This window comes from Ursus arctos, unplaced genomic scaffold, assembly GCF_023065955.2.
Source record: "Ursus arctos isolate Adak ecotype North America unplaced genomic scaffold, UrsArc2.0 scaffold_32, whole genome shotgun sequence".
NCBI lineage: Eukaryota > Metazoa > Chordata > Mammalia > Carnivora > Ursidae > Ursus > Ursus arctos.
Window position 1 is genome coordinate 5946286 of NW_026623008.1, and position 22083 is coordinate 5968368.

The 22083-nt window shown below is 38.3% G+C and overlaps 1 protein-coding gene across 7 annotated transcripts in view; it reads right to left on the bottom strand.

The window, feature by feature from the left end:
• Positions 1-22083, bottom strand: part of RERE (arginine-glutamic acid dipeptide repeats) — a 409522-nt gene that overhangs the window by 228735 nt on the left and 158704 nt on the right. The gene's annotated exons all lie outside the window — the stretch shown is intronic.

Here is a 22083-nt window from a genome sequence, read left to right on the forward strand (position 1 = left end):
TTCAGTAAATAATTTGTGAGGAAATAAATGAAAGATGTAAAGACGACTGGCTTGAACATACTATTACAATGACCTTTTCACCTAAACCAAGAAACAGAAAGAAATCCAACGAGTTGTGGATAACTTACTATTCGATTTCAACCTAAACACACTTTATTTTCTAATTGTAAAGAAAACCAAGGCACCCAATCAGAGATGGGATGAGGTAAACCAAACCACACTTTCCTCAAGGGAATAAGAGTGCTTTCTTAAATTATATTTGACATGGCAATGGTTGGGTAACTATTTCTGATGCTCTCAACAGCTGGAGTCTAAAGGCCTGCTCTTTAAAATGGCAGGTTAAGATACTTTTTTTTTTTTTTTTAAGAAGCAACAATTTTAAGGGAAGCAGTGGCTATAAAGGGACTTTAACACTCTCCACAGGGCAACCCAAGATCATCATAAAGCTTAAGATAGGATCCTCTACGTATTATTTACTGAGAACTAGAGGCATCTGCAGTCAATCAAATTTTCTAGGGATAATAACCATAATAACCACATTCAAAATGCCATTTCTTTTATCCCTCTTCATGACCCTTCATAATGAGTGTATCTCAGAATAACTCAGATACTTAAGAATACAAGCAGATTCCTCTACTGCCTTATGTAACACATACAGAGCCAAGAAAAATAAAAGGAGCAGAAATTTGGAACTATCCATCCCATGGACAGTCCAGTACCACCACAAGCACTAGCTGACCCACTAAGAGGTAGATCATGAAGAAAGCCCTCACCAAGGACACTTCCTTCCAAGAAACTTTAGGGAAGACATCAGATTTTTGTAGCCCAAAGTCATTCCAGAGAAAGAAGAAATCTGAATGCCAATCATCTAGGCATCTAGAATGTCCCAATTTATTTCTCTACTAAGATGGAGACTCAACAACAAAGATTCAATCCCTGAACCCATGTACAACAGTAGCTCAGGAATAAACTGTTGACTGAACCTTCTATTTTGTTCCAGGGTCCAGGATGCTGAATAACTCTGCTTAACATTCAGGCAACATCCATTTAACATGCCAATCATCTTAAAGAACAAGAGAACTCTTCCTATTTCGGTAGATATTTGTCTTCCTATCCCTAATTTGGTATTCAACTAAAAACATTCCCTAGATAAAAAACTGCAGTTTCAACTTGCACAATTTTGGAACAACCCAAGGTTCTTTATTTCTGTGTCCCAATCCCTGATGTACCGAATACCAACCAGTATTCCAAATCTCTAGATACCAAGTATTTACCTGTCTCACTCAACCTGAACACAAATCACAGTCTATAGGCCATCTTCTTCCTATCACCTCCTACAGAGAGCCTTCTCTTCTAAATCTCCTAACACTGTCATACCAAGCTATATAATCACTGACTGTAACACAAATGGGTCACTTCCCAACTAATGACTTCCACTTCCTTAAAGTTCATGGGGCCAAAATGTGCTGCATACAATGGTCTGGTCCCGCACCAGTCCCGCACCACATCTCAACCTCCACTAGGCTACGGTATCCAAAATTCCACTACCTTGTCCATGCCAAACCCACTTAACGTCTTCATTCCACCGGCACCTACTTTATAATGAGTTAGCTCCAGGGCCAGTAAATTCTCATGGCTCTTTCTGTAAAGAAATGGCAACATCTCCTTTCTTAAAAAAGCTTTATGTATACTTTTCATAATCCACGGAATCATTATAACTATAAACCTTCTAACTCTGAGGCTTAAAGTAGCTATTAACTTGTATACAAAAAAAGCTTTCCAGAAAAGGAGAATCTATATTCTTTCATTTCTTGCTGCAAAGTTACATTCAGGAAAATCACCATCTATAAATATACCTGGATGTAACACTCTCAGAGAAGAGAGGGAAGGACTATACTGGATGTGGAGGATGACCCCTGGTATTCTTGTGCCTAAATGTTTCCTGGCAGTCTTGGAGGCAGACTCCCACCTGTTGGCCCGAGGAATGCTGCCATGAGGAAGAAGGGTGTGAAAAAGAACCTTTAACCTGACAGATGGAATTACCACATTTACTTATTAATGCCTTGTTAATAGATTAAAAAGTCACCTCTTTTTGTTTAAAAATTGACCCTAATTCATATGTGAGATTCCAATGCACATGACTAATAATCTGTAAGACAGGTTGCTGTATCAAGTGATCTCTATCAGTATTTGGAAACTTAGACATGAAAGAGATAAGCTCACTTCATAACTAAACGACAATTTAAAAGTCTATTTTAGGTAAGTAGTCATTAAACACAGAATCACTAAGATCAGGAGTAATATAAATTAAAATTTTTCACCATGTTTAACTTGCCATAGAAATGGGAAAAAATACGCTATTTTGATCCAACTCTTTAAATTCATTTTAAAAATAAAAGCATAAAAAATTATTGTAGAGTCAGATTTTTCTTTATTACCCTCCCATAAAAATTAGGATGATCCAAGTGTACATCCTAAGAAACAATTTGGAATTCAAGTCTCACAGGAAAAAAAATCTACTTATTGTTGTTACTCTTAATGATTTTCAAAACAAGGTTAAATAAGGCCAAATACTCATAAAAAATATTTCCCTCTTGTCTCATTAATTAAGCAGCTATTTAAGAAAATAACTTTATATAGATGTTTGTAGTGAGCGCAAAAATAAAGTGGCTTAATTTGGCAAGGGCAAGATGAGAACATAGGTCAAGAGCAATGTTAAAATCTCAGTTGGAATATACGCCCAGTAATCTTTTAAAGCCAGAATGATTTGCCAAGAATTTTCATGCAATTTACAAGTGCATAGATTGTCTGAAGCTGGTTATAAAATTGGCTTTAGTCAGCTGGATCAATGATCCTCAATCTGAAAATCTCCCATGGCCAACACAAGTACTACAGACATCTTTTTTCTCAGAAAGCAAAGAAAAGCAAGAAAGCCTTTATTATTATTATTATTATTATTACAAAGCTAGCAGTTCTGAAAAATCTGAGCAAAGCTGAAGTAATCCATTAAGTGCATAATGCACATTTTCAAAATTACCGATATGAAAATGCATATTTACCAGACTGAGCAAAGGCTGCTGCAGGGCAAATATATATTTTTTTAAATCTTAAAATCAGCAAGCCTGAAATACGCCAGAGAAATGAGTGAGGGTATTATTATTGATATCAATTATTCCAAACAATACATGATAACTCCTTTTTTTCTTTATTAGGAGTGTCTGGAAATAAAACCATGGGTCTAGGTAGAGACCTGCCTCTGCCAGGAATGGATCACATGATTAAGTGACCTCAAATCCTGTATCCATGATCCAAGCAATGATATTGAACAGGGGCGTTTCTGGCTGTTTCTCACAACCTCAACATAGCTTTGTGTCCAAGAATCTACCGTGCCATCTGCAAACAACAGAGCATTTGCTAAGCCGGGGAAGGAAGTCAGCCAAAACATGAAGGCAGATTCTTGAGGCAAAGAAAACCCTCTCTGCTTTTCAATCCTCAGCAAATCAGCAGGTTTATGTAAATAGAGCAAGAGCATGGTCCTCTCAAGGGTAAAAACCACAGCCTGAAGCATCAGGCAGTTTGTCATCCTGAAACACAAAGAACCTGTCAGCATCCTTCCTGACAGCCTCCTTCCAGAGCACAGTGGACACCTACTTCACCGACTAATTGAGCAAGCAGCGCCGTGAGCCCAGCATTAAAGCTGTGGTCACAATGTGCAGGCAATGCTCAGTCTGTGCTGAGCTCTGTCCTTTAAAGAATTTCCATCCTGTTAATGCGTTTCTGCCCCCTTAATCTTTGAAATACCTTCTCATCCCTTTCCAAGGCATGGCAGTGCCACTGTAATATAATTTTCAATAGAAAACCTTCTACTTGTTAAAAAAAAAAAAAAAAGTAGTAGAGAGGAAGAGAAAAAGCATGTCCTCAGTGGTGGACAAAGAGGTTGACTCTCAGGACTGCTCCATCCTTCCGTGTTCCATTTCTCTTACACAGGATTCCTCCACCATGCGCACTCTGAACCATTCAGTGAGGTAACAGCCGATTGGTCTAATGTTACAGAATCAAAAGTCCACAAGTATCTCACTAGTTAATATGGGTGTTTCCAAATGTCCAACATGTAAAAAGGTATGTAGCTATATGCACATGTGAGAAACAACACTGAAATCCCAATTGGCACTGCGTGGCCTATGACAGAAGAGCCTCTCACCTCTCCAGCAGCCTCCCCAAGTGTGCAACAGTCAAATCCATCATCATTCCTCACCTCTATAACAATACACTACATTCCACAGCAAACACTCAAAAACTATACAAGGAGCAATTGACCTGAACAAAAATGTAAAAACATGAGATCCTATTAAGAATGCTATTGTATACTATCAATGTGAACATCAAGAATGTTGTTTTCTAATAAACACTTCTTTAAGAAATAACTCAATTGCAAGATGGTCTACTTCTAGTTTTCTACTAGATTCTTTTGTGGGGAAGCGATACACACATCATCTAGGAACAATGGAGAACTAAAAAGGGAAAAGGAAACAAAAATTGGAAAACAACACCTCAGTAAGTGAAATCCTCTCAGTGCTTACCTTTATCCTGTGTTCTGAGCCTGAAAACTGTCACCAAAACAAGCTGACTTGCAACATCTTAAAGATTCTAAGGTCAGTGGGAAAAAGATCTCAGGTAACACACCCTTGGTCCCTTCCTTTTTAAACTTCATGAGAATTAAATCCCACATATTCCAAAGTCTACAGATTCCCAACTAGCACTACCGAGCAAGCACAGGCTTTTATCTAAAGACAGAACGCTGTATACTTCCAGCAAACATTCATCTATCTTTATCCTCATTGCTAAAAGGAAATTAAATGATCAGGAAAAACAGCTGGGAGGCTAGGAGGAACGGGTCATAACAAACTGAAAGAGACTGTTTCAATTTCCCACCTTTCCCTTTTCTCCTCTAGAAGTCAAAAAATCTTCTAGTACATCAAAAGTTTAAAGACCATCCAGAACAGTCATCTTTCTAACATGAAGTGATGCTGGTGTTTTGGATTAAATGCTGTGGCCAGACCCCGCCCACTTCTCAAATCAATCACATGCTATAGACCTGAAAACTGTGCTGCCAGCACCAGCAATCTTACCAGTTACACAGATACGCTAAGTATTGGCCTGGGTTGACACTCTTACTCAAGCAAAGAGCATCTGAAGCACTCTCACCACCATTTCCTTCTGCAAATGTTCCTTAAAAAGCCTTCCTTGTGATCCACACTGAATCCCAATTGTGAAAAAGACCCAAGCCAGCTTAACATCCAAAGATCCACATCTCTCTTATAGAGTCTAACGACTGTTTGTGTGGAGATTTTGTGCCATAAGAGAACACACAGAATCTAGCTGGCAGGGGAGGATCTATTCTACAAATCAGTGGTGGCCATCTGCCCTATGGAAGCAAAGCATATTAGTTAAGGCATTAGAGACATGGGGGAGGGGAATTTCCAGCCCACTCTCACTCTTGCTGCCCCACTGTACCTACCTTTCTAGTGCTTGAGAAGGTGGGTAACAACCCTACCCCCAAATCAGTGGGTCCTATCTAAAAAATGAATTCTGCGATAAAATCCCTATTAAGCAGAGGATGCTGCTTGCTAATGAAAACAACAACAGGTCCTCACTGCAATGATTACAACTGGAACATAGCTGAGTATGTGCATTTAGGAAACCAACTCAAATAGTGTTCAAACACGTCTAGGAACATTCTGCCCAGTAATCATAGGAAAAAATAACCAGCGACAGGTTGGAGTGAAGATTCCGCTCTCCCCATATGGCTGACAACAAACAAATCGCTAGTCTGATCTTCTGGTGTTACATCCTGCAGAGCAGATTTCAAGCAACACTGCTTGCTCCTACTTGGAAAACAATGTGCTGAGAGCCTGGGCTTTACAATAAATGGTTCAACCAATTTGCAGTGCTCACTGGAAATACACAGGAGAATTCTCGATGCCTGGGCTATAATTCTTATTTGGCAAATGATTTTATTATAAACTGGTATCATAGTGAATCCATTTTCTTTACGGGTTTTCTGCTAGTGTTTAATGGACTGTCAGGATAATTTAGATTTCATCTATTTAAACTCATTCAAGCCTGGCTCCTGATTGTACAGTAAATGGAAAATATTTCTATTCACGGAAATTAATGACAGTTAATTGTAGCCTGCAGTTCTCAATTTTGTAAAAGCAACTGTTCCACAGTTCAAGCACCAAGCTACGGAATTTCCCACACCAATTATTTTTTGTACTATATAGGCATCCACATCTTGTAAGCCTTTCTTGTAAGACTAATGTATATATTCATATAATATTTCTACCCATTCAAATATTTATTACCAACTCTTCAGAAAGAGTTAGGACTTAAATATAACTAAAGGCTGGGAAAATAAAACTTCAGTTGTTGGTCTAAACAGACAGATGCTCAATTATTATGGGGTTTTTTTTTAAGCTGGCAAAATTGAAGATTAAAATTTCCTGCTTTGCATATTTTTTTTACTTACTGTTGTACAATTTTCTTTTTTTTTTTTATGACCCCCCTTTTTTTTTTAAGATTTTATTTATTCATTTGACAGAGATAGAGACAGCCAGTGAGAGAGAGAACACAAGCAGGGGGAGTGGGAGAGGAAGTAGCAGGCTTCCAGCGGAGGAGCCTGATGTGGGGCTGGATCCCAGAACGCCGGGATCACGCCCTGAGCCGAAAGCAGACACTTAACGACTGAGCCACCCAGGCGCCCCTAATGACCCTCTTTTCTTAAACTGGCTTGATTGGATTTCTTTTTCTTTTTTTATAAGAAGTTATGCCCTTCATAAACCCATATAATTCAATTAATAACATATATTAATTCAATTAATAACATGAATTTGCTGAAATTGTGAATTAGTGACTTAATTTTTTTAAATTTATTTATTTGAGAGAGAGAGAGAGCAGGGGGAGGGGCAAAGGGAGAGGGTAGAGATAATCTTTTTATCTGTTGTACAATTTTCTTATATATTTCAAATAAATCACAATGCCAACATTAATTGAGATTTATTAAAGGTAGGCTAAACTTATTTTAGATATACACACATAGCTAAACTTTAGATATACAAACAAGATACATGACACATATTAAAAAATACTGTACTGAATTGCTTCTGAGACTGATATTCTATTTAACAGAAATTTACCTCTGAGTTTTATTTACCAGACAACACAACAATCCCATGAGTGATTTCTCTTCTTGAGTGATTAGTCTTTCACCTAAGCATCCACACAGCTGTGTAAGAAATGCTTATGGGAGAAAAAGGCATGCAAAAAAATCACCTTAAAAGAAACTTATCAGATCAAGACCCAAATAATTATAAGGCAAGAATCCAGAATTTGCTGCCCCAAAACTATAACCACCAGAGTCGTAGACTGACAAATTGCAATCCGCACAAAAGAGAAGTAAAGGAAAACCACAAGCTACCCTTTTCATTCCTTTTTTCAGTGTGATATTTACATCTACTCAATTGGGTCCTGAATCTTCTATAACCACATCATGCCCCGTCCCATGAAATTCCCCACGTGTTGCCCCTAATAGAGATGCTCTGCCTCTACCTGGTCCTACTATAATTCTGCCCCCACTCCAGGACCCAAATCAAGCTCTTCATGGTCCTTCATCTCTTCCCCAGTATCACCAACTTATAGTCTGTCCTATTCAGTTGGTGTCTGCACACCCGCTGCCTGTTACTAACATATAACATTACTTGAATAAGTGTAATTTCTCCCTATAAAATGAAGGATCAAGGACTAGATTCCTGTCTACTTTTGTATCTTGCCCTACCTCCCCTCCACAAAATGCCTTGCACGAAGTTACAGATACAGAAGATTGTATTCTTACATTATCAGCTGATCAATATGCCACTAATACTACTGCTGACACCTAACATACCCCATTAAATCCTACTAGCTTATTTAAAGACTATTCCAGGCCTTAAATTTAATTCTCTGCTTTACAGAACTTCTAAGGGCAAATGAAACCTATTCGGACTTTCTTATTCTATCCGTACTTCTTCCCCGTCACCCTTAAATCATTATTGTTTTAATCCGGGTTTTTGTTGTTGCTGTTACTGTTCTTTGGTCAGGTGCTTATTTTAAAATTAAAGTCAAAAACTAAAGATATTTTAAGAATAATTTAAAACTTGGTCAATTTCACATGACTGAATATTGAGACCTCAAATTTTCATTACAGATCTTCAGCCCACTGCGAATTATAAGATGTCATTTTATAAGTATTCAACAAGATTTCAGGGAAAAAATTCCACCTATACAATGATTTCCAATGATATATCTCCTTAGGATTCTACATGTGGTAATTTTGCTTTAGAACCTATACATCATTCTCAGGCTAAAAAAGTATTCTATTGGGAGCAGGAGGGAGTAGGTGAGATCTTGTCTGGTAATCTGCCATCCACCTGTCACTTTTATAATCAAAATTAGCAAAGACCTATGCAAGGTAGCAGTATTTAAAGTATCTAAATACCTATTGATTCCCAAAATGAAATGAGACATTTAGTTTACTGTTTGGACCATAAGAAGCTCTAGATGCTTTCTACCCGAAACTGTACTCGACACACTTCAAAAAATGATTGCAGCTGCTCTGGGCCAATATAACACTTAATGAGACTTTCACTTTTTGTAATTTGTACCTTGTAAAAATCATGTTTCGAACATCTGCTGAGATGAAATGAATCAGAACTTTGGGGGAAAAAATCAGACTTCTCCATTTTAACTGAAGTAGTAACAGACAAATCCTGTCGAGATTACATTAAAGTTAAAAAATGAAAATAAATATATTCTACAAGAAACAGAATCATAAACTCGTAAAACATTCACACACAGGCTTACTGGGCACCAGCTACATACCAGAGATACTGAGAAGCATAAAAATATTGTCCTTCCCTTGACAAGTTCGCCATTCTAATATCGGAGCCAGGCATGAAAACACTTAAGTAACTATATATCTGCAATAATTTAATTGCACTTACGTTTCGGTCTCTGTGCAGAGACTGCTGGCTGGGTGTAACATTCATTCTCTCCTTCTTCCTTAATAACAGAATATCTGATGTCTACCAGGGACTAAGGCCCCTTAGAATAAAGACCACATTTCTCAGCTTCCCTTATAGCTGATTTTATAACACGACTAAACTCTGGTCAGAGATATAAACAGAACTACAGTATTTCAACTTCTGGAAACTGATTACTGAAAAGAGGAGGCCCTGCTCTCCCTGTCCTTCCAGTGAGCCTAAAGGCAAATGTATTGGCTGGAGGTGGAGCATGAAATCGATCAAAAATGACAATGCAAATGGAGGCCACAAGCGATAAAATTAACAAAAAACCTTTGACTGTCGCTGAAGAACCAGACCAAGAATTTTCTATTCACAATTCAGCATTTCAGGCCATTATACACAAATATCTTTAAATTATTTTAAAATGGGGCAAAATATTTATACTACATTCATGAACAGAGTGACATCTAGAACAATGATTTGGGGAAAACATTCTAATTTTTTTTAAATAGGAAAAGCTAGGAAAGAACAGATAACCCTAGCAAGTGTGTAAAACCATACAACACAGTGCTCTTGATTCAGAATGACTAAAACAGTTTGAACAGATAGCATACTGTTCCAGTAGGATTAAAAATCAATCCCTAGAGGCAGATAAAATAAGGCAAAACAAAGTCCACAACTGTCTTCCTGAAGAGACTTCACAGCTAAGCCAAGCTTCTCATGCTGACTCTACCCTGAATGTAGGAATAAGGGACGGTAACTTCTCCTGCAAACTGACTGGCACGTTGTGCAGAGGGCAGTTTGATGGTGTCTGCTGGCCCCACTGAGAGGCTTTACCTTTCTTCTCCACTTCCACATGTGTTTGATTTTAGGACTTGAGAGAGAATATGTTGGCTGCTCCTCCAACAAAAATACAGGGACCACTGACAACCAAATCTTCTGGAATGTTTTATCATTCATAAAAGTTAAAGCTGACCAGAATTCATACTACACTAAATTCTTGGAATAGAATCCATATTTTACTTCATACTAGAAAGAGTGCATTCCCTCTGATGTCACAGCTTTATCTTCCTTCCAAGTCATTAACTGTGGATAAGAAACAGAGCACACAAATGTGTCTGATCCATTCTTCAAAGTGACGATTTACTACTATCCAAAGGTGACATAGAGTCTCTCCTGCTCTACCTAGAGAACACTTCTCCAGTTTCAAAACCACAAATTCAGTCACTTGCAAAGGCCAAAATCCCATGGTGGTACATCAGGGGTAACTGGAAAGAATTACAATGGGAGTACATTAAAAATCTTTGGACGTCCAGACATACCCTTTAACTCAGCAATTCTAGTCCTAAGGAGAGTGAGCAGAAATGAATAAATGCTCGCCACTGCTGCTCATAAAGCAAAATATCTGGAAAGAACCTAAAATCCAACAGCGTACAACCAGTCACACGATGGTATCTATCCGTTAATGCAGGTGCACCTAAAGATTTTCCGCCAGCAGGTGCCTTTAGCAACCTATACACAACTCTTCAAAAACACTTTTGTTTTAAATTCACAAAAAAGGGGGTGCCTGGGTGGCTCAGTTGTTAAGCATCTGCCTTCGGCTCAGGGAGTGATCCTGGTGTTCTGGGATCGAGCCCCGCATCAGGCTCCTCCACTGGGAGCCTGCTTCTTCCTCTCCCACTCCCCCTGCTTGTGTTCCCTCTCTCGCTGGCTGTCTCTCTCTCTGTCAAATAAATAAATAAAATCTTTTTAGAAAAATAAATAAATTCACAAAAAAACATGTATTAAAATACTTATCACAATATGAGAAAAATATTTGTAATATATGTACTTCTTTATTGACTCCTTAAATAAAATTTACTAAAGGTTATTCCCTTAATAACCTCCATAATTTCAAGGTCTTGATGAGCATAAACATTAGTTTCAGATGTTTTTCTCTGTGTTATGTGACATGGGAATATCTGTGGCTCATACTGGTACTGCCAATGTCACTATGGTTTATTGCCTATCTTCCTAACTGAAGCATAACTGAATGCTAAATGTCATTTGAAATGTAATGAATTAGTGAAAATAAAGATACAATTTTTTCCCACCCAAGTTCACAGTCTCCTGAATTATATTCACAGTCCCCTGGGTTGACTGTGGACCCTTCCAGGTTGAGAATGCCAGTATTACTGGTATAGAAAACAGTAATAATGATTCAGATTTATAATTACTGTCATGGCATACTCAGGGCATGTCAATTTTAAAAGCATTATTACAAAACAGTGAATAGTATAACCCCACACCTGTTCACTAAGGAAAGTGATAATACAACAAAATATTAACAGTAGACTCATGGTTTTGAGATTTTTAACTTTTGCTTCTCTAAACATTTCAATTTTCTTCCCTGAAAATGTATTATTTGCTCATCAAAAAGAGAAACAACAAATGCAGGAGGGGAAATATGGGGGAAAGATAAAAAGAAAGGCCTAGAGCCAAATTTTATAAATACATTCACAAGGCAAAGTCAAAAGGCAGCAGGTGAATTCAGAGGTGAGAACATTAAAATGGGACCACCTCTCATCAGTACAGAAACAACACTGAAAAGGGAATTGGAGAGCCAAGTGTGGCTGTACCAGAGGCCATAGCACTGAGTATCCTAGCAGCCGGGGCTGGGGGGGAGGGGGGGGCGCTGGGGGGGGTAGGAAGGAAGAGGACGTAAGAGAAGTAAAACATATGACAAAACCGCTGCTTTCTACAAACAAGTAGCCTCCACCAATCATGACAGGAATGCCAAAAGCACAGCAACTCCATGATGCCAAATACCTACTTTCTGTATAGTTACAAACTTCAAAAGCATTCTAGTTTATGAGCCTGAAAGACAGCCCAGGGTTTTTCTCCCTCAAAATATCTTCTAGCCAATACAGAGAGCAAATTGGGAATTAGGTGTCCACTGTCTAGCCTGAAATGTGACATGTAAAATCCCCTGTAAGGAAGAAGCCTAACCTCCCCCTGAGTACTGAGTGCTGCTAGAGTTAATTACAAACCTCAAAACTTCAGTGTATTTTTGCACCATGGAATTGTGGTAATTAAAACACTACTTTTTAGCTTTTTATTGTTCCCAACAATATAAAAACACAGCATAACAGGTGAGGCATTTTTTTGACATTTCCCTTCCCTTTACTAAAGAGAAAAAAAAGTATAATTATACAAAGTATTATTAACATTCCCTCAGTTTGGTAATTGTACATATGGTACCTACGTTTCACAATACCAGCACAAGAGGATGACAGGACAAGCATGAAAACTACCACCTAATAATAATACAGCCTGCCTTAGAGCCTACAGTCACACACAGCTTTACTAATGAAGCACAAATTAAATGTAAAAGCTGAGAATAATGAAAAGTAACATACTGAAATGATATTAAAAATCTATACTATAAAATCACGCCATTTCCTCTTTTTAAAAGGAACTTAAAGCCATAATGAACCCCCCCAACATTTTTACTATATCTCTATCGATCAGTTTAAAGTGAGCCACTAACGCACCATCTGTCAAGCATCAAATTCTGCCCAGCACACAAAGAAAGCCAGAACAATGCCTACAGCCTTCAGAGGGAATATAAAACAACCCTGTCTTTGCCTTTTACAGTTCAGTTTACACATTTTACTAATTATCACACTGGACATCACTGAAGAGGTGTTCCTTGTAAAGGCAAGTGAATAAGGAAATTTAGAAATATAAGTGAGAAAATAAATTTAGGGGTCAAATGAATGAACAATAGTAGAATTTCATGTGTAACATATAGTATGCTGCCTATTTAGTTTGAACACATATTTAATGGTGAAATAATGAAAAAGATTTAAAGGTACTGGATATTTAATGCATACATAATGATAAAGGGTCATTATATATGAATGTAATAGACTTGGTAAAGTGACTTTAGAAACCTATCCATTTCCAGGCATTTTAACCATTAACTTAAAAGAACCAGGTAACTTACTTAACTGCTCCCATCTATTTCATGGTACTTAAAAATCTACTACAAAATTTATACTAACACAAACATATGAAGGAATAGAAAAGCATATTTTTACTTTTGGTAGTGTTTGAAGCGTTCAGATATCTTCAAAGCAAAATTCATGTACACAAGTATCTATTCTATAGTATTTAAATGTTTTACAAAAGGAAATCATTCTTATATACATTTTAAAGTAATTCAACAAACATAAAACCCTGTTCCATCTTTAAATTCACAGACAATGTTTTTAATCTTGGAAAGTCTGGTTTTCTCAGCTGGTGAAGCTGTCAGAATAAATAGAAGGCAGCATCTGGAAAGATGACAAACACATGGGTCAACGTCAACTACAAGCCAATCCCTGTCAAGAACGGAGCCAAATTCCTGCATTTCAATTTCAATGGCGCTCTCCAACTCAAATACCACCATGCCACTTCAAATCAAAATTGTTTCCTTTTAAAAAGAGCTTTTTACAAAACTGATAGAGTATAACAGATTAAACAACTCTTTCAGCAATTTCCTCAGCTACTACAAAGCAAGGCATCGATGTATAATTATAATAAAGGGAACATTTAACAATTAATTGAGCCAGCAAAAGCTAAACCTCCAGAGCTTAGGAGTTCAAACGCTTGCTCACCAAGCATAAGGGCCGAGGATTTTAACATAACTGCAGGAAATCTCAGTCCAATTAGACTCTAGGTAAATATAAATCTTGTTCCACTGTCGGGACCCTATTCGTCACAGTCCATCAGGCTGATTTTAGCATCCAGCTTGGAGATTCAAACAAAAGAACCCCCACCCCCTCTGCTGCCTCTCCCCCACGCTGTAGTGTTAATCTAGTTCCACCAGTTTCCTCGCTGGACAGAGAAGATCTCTGGGAGGCTGCTGGCTTGCTTTTATAACCAACCAACAAGTAAGACTCCCAAAACATATAACACAACTGTGAGGGGATAACATCTCTGAAAATATTAATGATTTGAGCCATTTATAATGGTGACATATTAATTAATTTACTTTCTTTCCTCATTCAGTTTCTATGTAGAGGAGATGTACATACACTCAAAAAGAAAACAGATACAAACACACAGTGCTTCAAAGTGACATCATTTGGGATGGCAACTACTTCACAGGGATATCTTCTGCACTGGCAAACTTTTCTCTTTTTTGTAAGTTTGTTGTTTTTTTTTTTTTTTTAAGTAATCTTCTATACCCAATGTGGGGCTCTATCTTTTGACCTTAAGATCAAGAGCTGCATGCTCTATCAACTGAGCCAGTCAGGGGTCCCAACCACTAGCAAACTTCTTGAAGAATTTATACTGAATTAATGGGGGAGGGTGGGATGGAGATCCCCACGACTTTACTCATAAGGCATCTATCTTTCTATGCCTCATAGAGTTTGATGGGAAGCAGAAAAAATTACAACTTAAGGACAACAAGTTTCAACAATACAAACAAGTAAAAATTATTTTTAATTTAACTGGATAAATAAAGCAAATTACATTTTTAAAGGTAGCACAAAATAGTAGTGAAAGAATTTTTTTTTAATTTTTTTTGTTTTATTTGACACACACAGAGAGAACACAAGCAGGGGAAGCAGCAGGCAGAGGGAGCTAGCTAAATAATTAAAGCAATACACAATGATGTTCCTGAATGATACTTCTTTTTTAGGATTTTATTTATTTGTGAGAGAGAGAGAGAGAGAGAGAGAGAGAGAGCACGAGCAGGGAGGAGAGGGAGAAGCAGGCTTCCTGCTGAGCAGCGAGCCCAATGTAGGGCTCAATCCCAGGACCCCAGGATCATGACCTGAGCTAAAGGCAGCCGCTTAACCAGCTTAAAGGACTGAGCCACTACGCGCCCCAGTAGTGAAAGAATTTTAACGATTATTAGAACAGACAGAATTGGAGGTTGAGGCAGGCAACTCACAGAGCACAGACTGGCACCACGGCCTGCAGGTCAAATCTGACCCACTGCCTGTTTTTGTAAGATCCACAAGCAAGGAATGGTTTTTACATATTTTAATGGCAGGGGGGAGATATTTCTTGACATGTGAATATGAAATTCAAACTTCAGTGCCCAAAGATAAAGTTTTATGGGAACACAAGCCATGCCCATTCATTTATATCTTGTCTATTGCTGCTCTCATGACACAGGGGCAAAACTGAATTGCTACAACAGAGACTCACTAGCCTATAGCAAAGCTGAAAATATTTACTATCTGGCCCTTTACAGAAAAAGTTTACTGTACACTGCTCTAGAATTGCTCACTAAATAAGTAAAGCAGCTCAAAGGATAATATAAATTTTATGCCACAGAAGACTACAATGTAAGGCTTTCATTTGAAAATGTCACATTTGCTCAGGAACATTATGTTTATAAAATGCTCAAGAATTTTTCTAGAGGTTAGTATCAAGTATACTAGCCTGAAACATACAAAACCTTTTAGCCAACATCTTTACAAGGACAGTAGAGTGCCTCTAATATCATGACTCCAAGTTCCTTGCCATGACTTCATCTGGGCTAAAAACTCAGATCATCTGTGAATCTAGAGATGGCAAATGCTCCCTCCTGTAACTGCACCCAAGAGAAACACTGTCAGCTGATCAGAGCACTCCTTCCAAATGTACTACATTCAGCCTCAATCACCTGGAAAAGGAGATGAAATCTGTTTGCCATCTAATTTAGATAATCTATTTTTCTCATCTGGTTTGGTCTTCTTTACTGTTCATTCTTCCTTTATCATTGTTCTTGTACCATCTTGTGTGAAAACCATGTTCAGAACTTGACAGAGAGGATGACCGTGAAATGAAAGTACAACAGGAAAGCTTGCTCTCTGCTATCTGAGGCCATTAACAAGTCAAGCTACATAACATCAATTTATTTTTTTTAAAGATTTTATTTATTTCATTTGGCAGAGAGAGAGAGCACAAACAGGGAGAGCAGCCGGCAGAGGGAGAAGTAGAAGCAGGCTCCCTGCTGAGCAAGGAGCCCGATGCGGGGCTTGATCCCAGGACCCCGGGATCATGACCTGAGCTGAAGGCAGACGCCGAAGACAACAGCTTAACAGACTGAGCCACCCAGGCGCCCCTACATACCATCAATTTAAAAATTAAAAAAAAAAAAAAACAGTGGGCTTCTAAGTCTTTTTATCAACACGTTAAGTATAAGGGGCTCTTGATAAACCCTGCATGCCACCTTTTTTTTTTAACTTCATATAATGTTTTAAATTAGCTAGATAGATGCAGACTCTACCGTGACAAAAAAAAAAAAAAAAAGACAGCTTTCTATGTTCAACATGATATACTCCGGAAAGGGTCTCAAGAAGTAATAACTAAACTTGGTAACCAATACCACCAAAACAAAAGCTCTCTATCAACTATAGCAAACTCAAACCATAGCTAGAGATAAGTCCTATTCGGATTCAGACACACAAATACACATAACCAGGAATGCACCATGAATGACCCACCAGAATGAGGTCCTGAACAGTCAGAGAGTATATTCAACGGAGCCATATTAACACTGGCAGAGGTATTTGAGAGCAATGTCTGCTCTCAGAATAACTTTAGCCAGGGATTCCATGGGTTTTCCACACTTTATTGAGATTTTTTTTTATACTATTTGAGCTGGCAAAGCAGCTTCCTAAGAAAAATTTTGTATGAGCCTCCTCCCGTGTCACTGAATAACTTCATAATAGGTCACTCGACAGGCAACACAGTGAGAATTAGTGAGCATTCCACCAAACATTTTAAATATCTAAAGGATTACACAGGGCTAAGAAAATGAAAGAATACAAAATCCTAACAGAGTCAAAGATTTTCATCTTTGGAGAGGAATTACATGCATCTTAGGATCCCCATCATGTTCAACAGTCTTTAGAGGCAAACTTGAAATCAATGTTTAAAAAAGGTGGGGGAGGGAAGCAGGCAGTCAAGCGTAAGAGAGTTGCAGACTTTTGTGGCTAGCCAAAGAATAGATATCACAAGGTGAGAAGCCATCTCTTTTTTGGAGTTCTGAAGACGGAAACTTAGTGACTATAAATATCCTCCTTTAGTAGGTGTACATATCTGAAAAGATTGAAAGATTAAAAAAACTGTGATTAAAAATTAAGTAACCCAGATTAACTAGGGTGGGAATTACCTCCTTAAATTGATATGCACCCTTTATCCCTGCAAAGATTTAAAATTAAGAAAGATTTAAGAGAATCAATAACTATATTAACATTTTCTGGGTTAATAAAGAAAATCAGGATATATGTGATATTTTTATTCTTTTTATAGTTAAAAGCATTTAGCTTATAACAACAGACCTGTATTTCCAATTGTGAAAAGTAACACTCACCCAGCACTTTGTTATAGGCCTGGCCCTTTCTAAAGAAGCCCTGTGTGTTTGTGTTCACTCACTTAATCCCCATCACAGCACTTGAGTTGGGTACCCTGATGCCCATTTGGCTGATAAAGAAACAAAAGCACAGAGTTTGCTCCCTGGCACCTCCACCCATCCTCAGTGGCTGAACTACCTGGACTCCACGGGACTCTCTCTCTGTGTGAAATGGATTCAAACATGCAGTTGGGATTGAAACCTAAGTGAGTTTATGCCCAGCACTGAAATATCTAAGACACCTTTTTAGGTTCACTTCATTTACAGGTCTAATCACTTCACTTATAAGAAGAGTTAAGTACTTGAGAAGGTTTATGTTAATAGATCCCTTAGCAATAGAAATCAAATATTAAATTATTTAATAAGCAAGTCTAAACGCTGAAGATATTAACTACTTTATCAATAAGAGCAATTATAATTCAAGAAAGCCTTAAAAGTGATTAAAATTTGTTTAATTTACAAAAGGGTTAAGGTAAAAACTTTTTTAAACTTCAACAAACTGAATACTGAGGTCAATTTTTTGTATGCATATATGTGTGTGTGTATGTGTGTGTAATCTTTTCTACACTTAAATATCAGCCTTAAAAGACCCTTCCCAAGAAAGTTCCTAGATCAAACTGCTCTGTACATGTGTTTACTACCCAACTCCTAAAGGAGACATAGCTGAGACAATGGTGTTCAAGAGAGTCTGCCGAAGAAACACAGGGTGAACCCTCAAGTGTAGTCACTACCCCTGCCTATGCCTATAAGTATTTAGAAACAAATGATGAAGTGCCTAGAATGTGGGATCCAGAAAACAGATGAGTAGATAGCCAGAAAGCTACATTCTGAATTTGATGATTCGTTGCTCACAAAAATGGTTTCAAAGAATTAGCATTTAAAATGTTCTTGCCATTACCAAGGGTGATTTTTAAATGGCCATATGTGAAACATTCTTGTTTCTTTTGGAGTACACAGTTTTACAATACATCCTAATTCAGTGTAACTTATGTAGATAACTTCTACTATAATACTACGTATCATGTTGCAGTTCTGCAGAAAATGCTCCTAAAAATAAAAGGGCTTATATAAAATACAGGGAAAGGGGCAGATTCCTCAAAACCTACAGAGCTCAGAAATCATATTACTACATTTCCTCCAATCAATAATTATACCTCAAGAAAGAAGACATTACAGGCAGGCACCCCCGAGTGGCTGAAGGCTGCTGTAGGAAATATTTAAAATACATAAAGGGGCACCTGAGTGGCTCAGTCAGTTAAGCGTCGACTCTTGTTTTCAGCTCAGGTCATAATCTCAGGGTTGTGGGATCGAATCCCGCACTGGGCTCCGCACTGGGCGTTGAGCTAGCTTAAGAGTCTCCCTCTTCCTCTGCCTCCCACCCTCTCCCTCTCTTAAAAACAAAACAAAACAAAAAAAAAAAAAAAAAAAAAAAAAAAAAAAAAAAAAAAGCAACAGATTCTGGCTTGAAGGCACCAAAACAATACAGATTAACGTGGGGCTTTTGTGAAGTTGAGCACAGCAGGCAAGGCAACCGCTGGGGTCAGGACCAGAGCCAGAGCCGGTAGGGTGGGCTGCACCTCTCTAGAGATAGAGCCCTAGGGTACAGGTACTCATTATCTCACTTCATTTTACATAGAGATGAAAGGGCTCATACCAGTGCAACAGTAAAATTAAAGGTTTAAATTCTCACCTACTTTTTCCTTTCCTGCTAAAATATAATCCTATATTATACTATGTAATTAATTATATGTTATAATCTACGCCCCTCTATTCACACTCCTCTTGCCTAGAAATAGTTGCTTATGAGCCAGCCATCGACATCAGTCCTCTATTTACCTATCACATATACAGCAAAACCAACTATAAATATCCATACATTGTTACAAATTCTCACTCAATCTAGTGCGACAGTGAGAGTCTCCTGATGAAGTGGCACACTGAACATGTGTCATTTTTCTGGCTGGCTCTCATCTATTTCCCCTACAGAAAGGCTCCTTAATTTCATTGTGGGGAATTACCTTAAGCCCTAGAATGTACAGTTTTAGGGGGAGCAATAAATCGAGGTTTCTGTCTTTTTTTATCCAAGACACAGACATGCAATTCAAGCCTGACCAACTGAATTTACTCTTCCAGGAATGTGCCTCAAACTGAGGGACAGCAAGAACAGTCAGCAAAATGCTTAACGGCACCTATTCCAGTGGTGGCACCAGAAAGAATGGTCAGTAGTTTCCCCTGACCAAAAATAAGAACTGCCCTCATTCCAGGGAGGTTTCCACCCAATCTGTGAGTTACCCTACCAACGAATTATTTGTGTGTGTGTGATGTGGCCAATGTTCTCCAGTTTTGCATTCAAAAAAAGGTTAAGAAAGACAATATGCTCACTTTTATTAAATCACGAAAACTATGTATTTCTCTTTCAGTTGCTAAGTTAAGGGCTCAAATCCAGTAATCAGCATGAGCCTAAATATTCTGGACAGTTTATCTCTCCTGGCTCAGCTTACTTCCCATAATTGTTATGCATTTACCTTTTTATTTTTTTATTTTTATTTAAAAGATTTTATTTATTCATTCGACAGAGATAGAGACAGCCAGCGAGAGAAGGAACACAAGCAGGGGGAGTGGGAGAGGAAGAAGCAGGCTCACAGCAGAAGAGCCTGATGTGGGGCTTGATCCCATAAGATCCCATAACGCCGGGATCACGCCCTGAGCCGAAGGCAGATGCTTAACCGCTGTGCCACCCAGGCGCCCCACATTTACCTTTTAAACATCACTGTGTGTGTGTGTGTGTGTGTGTGTGTGTGTGTGTGTGTGTGTCTGAAAGAAAATTTCCAAAAGCGGGCAAGATGTTAGCTAAATTTTAGGAGCAGGGAAAAAAAAACAAAAACAAAAACAAAAACCAGCAAAGTAATTCTATCATTTGCATTTTCCAAGAAATGGGTCTATCTCTTTCTTTCCAAAGGTGTGTTTTGGGCTTTATCTTCAGTATTTTATGCAAATGTCCATCCATTCTTGGCTTTAACAATTCTGTCACAGGCCCACGTGTGGCACTGACCTCTGTGTCTTCCTCTCCTTATCTGTATAACAGGGAAACAAAGACTTTTTAAAGGACTAGCAACAACGCATGTAAATTAAGCCCAGTACTGGAAACAGCAGACGCTTTAAACACGGTCGTTAGTTATCATCCATGGTTACAGCTTCCTCACTCCCTTATGTGTCTGCTTCCACCCAAGTTCGCAGTTCCCTCTGCAATCAAGCACTGTACAGGATCCAAATCATTCCCAACTGACTAGTCGACTGCTCTGTTCCTCCCGAACCATATGTGCTTTATTTCACATAAAAATCTCAAGCCATCAAAGTGTATCTTCCTTCCCCACCACCTTTTTCTTTCTTCTTTTTTTGTTTCTGGAGCAGACTAAACTCTAGTCTGCCATAAATAAGTGACAGGTGTGCTGGGATGCTGGCCTCTCAGCCCTTAGGGCAATGCGCTCATTTTCTATTTGTACATTAACTTGAAAAAGACTAGGAAGCACTGGTCTAGATCAATGATTCTCAAACTTCAATGTGTACTTAAATCACCTGGGAATCTTATGAAAACAAAAACTCTGATTCAGCAGATCTGCTGTGGAACCTGAGATTTTGCATTTCTAACCAACTCTCATGGGATACCAATCTGTGGCCAACACTTGGAGCACCAAATATCTAGAGCACATGTTTCATTATACTTAATGACCCTTTCCTTATGAAATAAAAAAAAATACAATTAATTAATCTCAAATTTTCCTTCACTCTCCATTTTTTTTGTTACAGTAACTTTAGAACAGTTTCCCTTGTTCCTTTTACCCTCATAGAGATGAAGCAATAGCTCTTAATGTGCTAAAAAATTCTTTTACATAGGCAGAATTTGCTAACATCCTAATATGTGCTAAAACGCAATCACTTCCTGAGACTCAGAAAAAGATGAAATAAAATTTCAATAGAAACGGGAAAAAGATGGGACGCCTGGGTAGCTCAGTCGGTTAAGCATCCGCCTTGGGCTCAGGTCATGATCCCAGGGGCCTGGGATTGAGTCCCACATCAGGTTCCTTGCTCAGAGGGGAGCCTGCTTCTCCCTCTGCCTGCTGCTCCCCCTGCTTATGCGCTCGCTGGGGCTCTCTCTCTCTCTGACAAATGAAATCTTAAAAAAAAAAAAAAGAAAAAAGAAACAGGAAAAAAAATTAATGTAATCTACCACTAAAACCACACTAGAATGTGATTAAAAACAAGAAATTTTCACAACTGTTCTAAGGACACATAACTAAGAAAGCTGATGTGCTTACTCAAACCTGAGACTACCTAGCAGCAAAGCTCTTCCTACCTGTTACGGGGTGAATTGTATCCCCCAAAATTCAGATGTGACGTCCTAACCCCCAATACCTGAGAACGTGACCTTACAAGAGGAAAAAGAATCAATGCAAATGTAATGAATTAAAATGAGGTGGACCCTAAAACCATATGTAGCATGGGTGAGGGCCCTAATCCACCATGACTGGTATCCTTATGCAAAGGAGAAATTTGGGCAGACACAGGGACAGGCACAAATGGAGAATGCCATATGAAGACTGCAGGTATGCTAGCACAAGTCAAAGAACTACCAGAAGCTCAGAG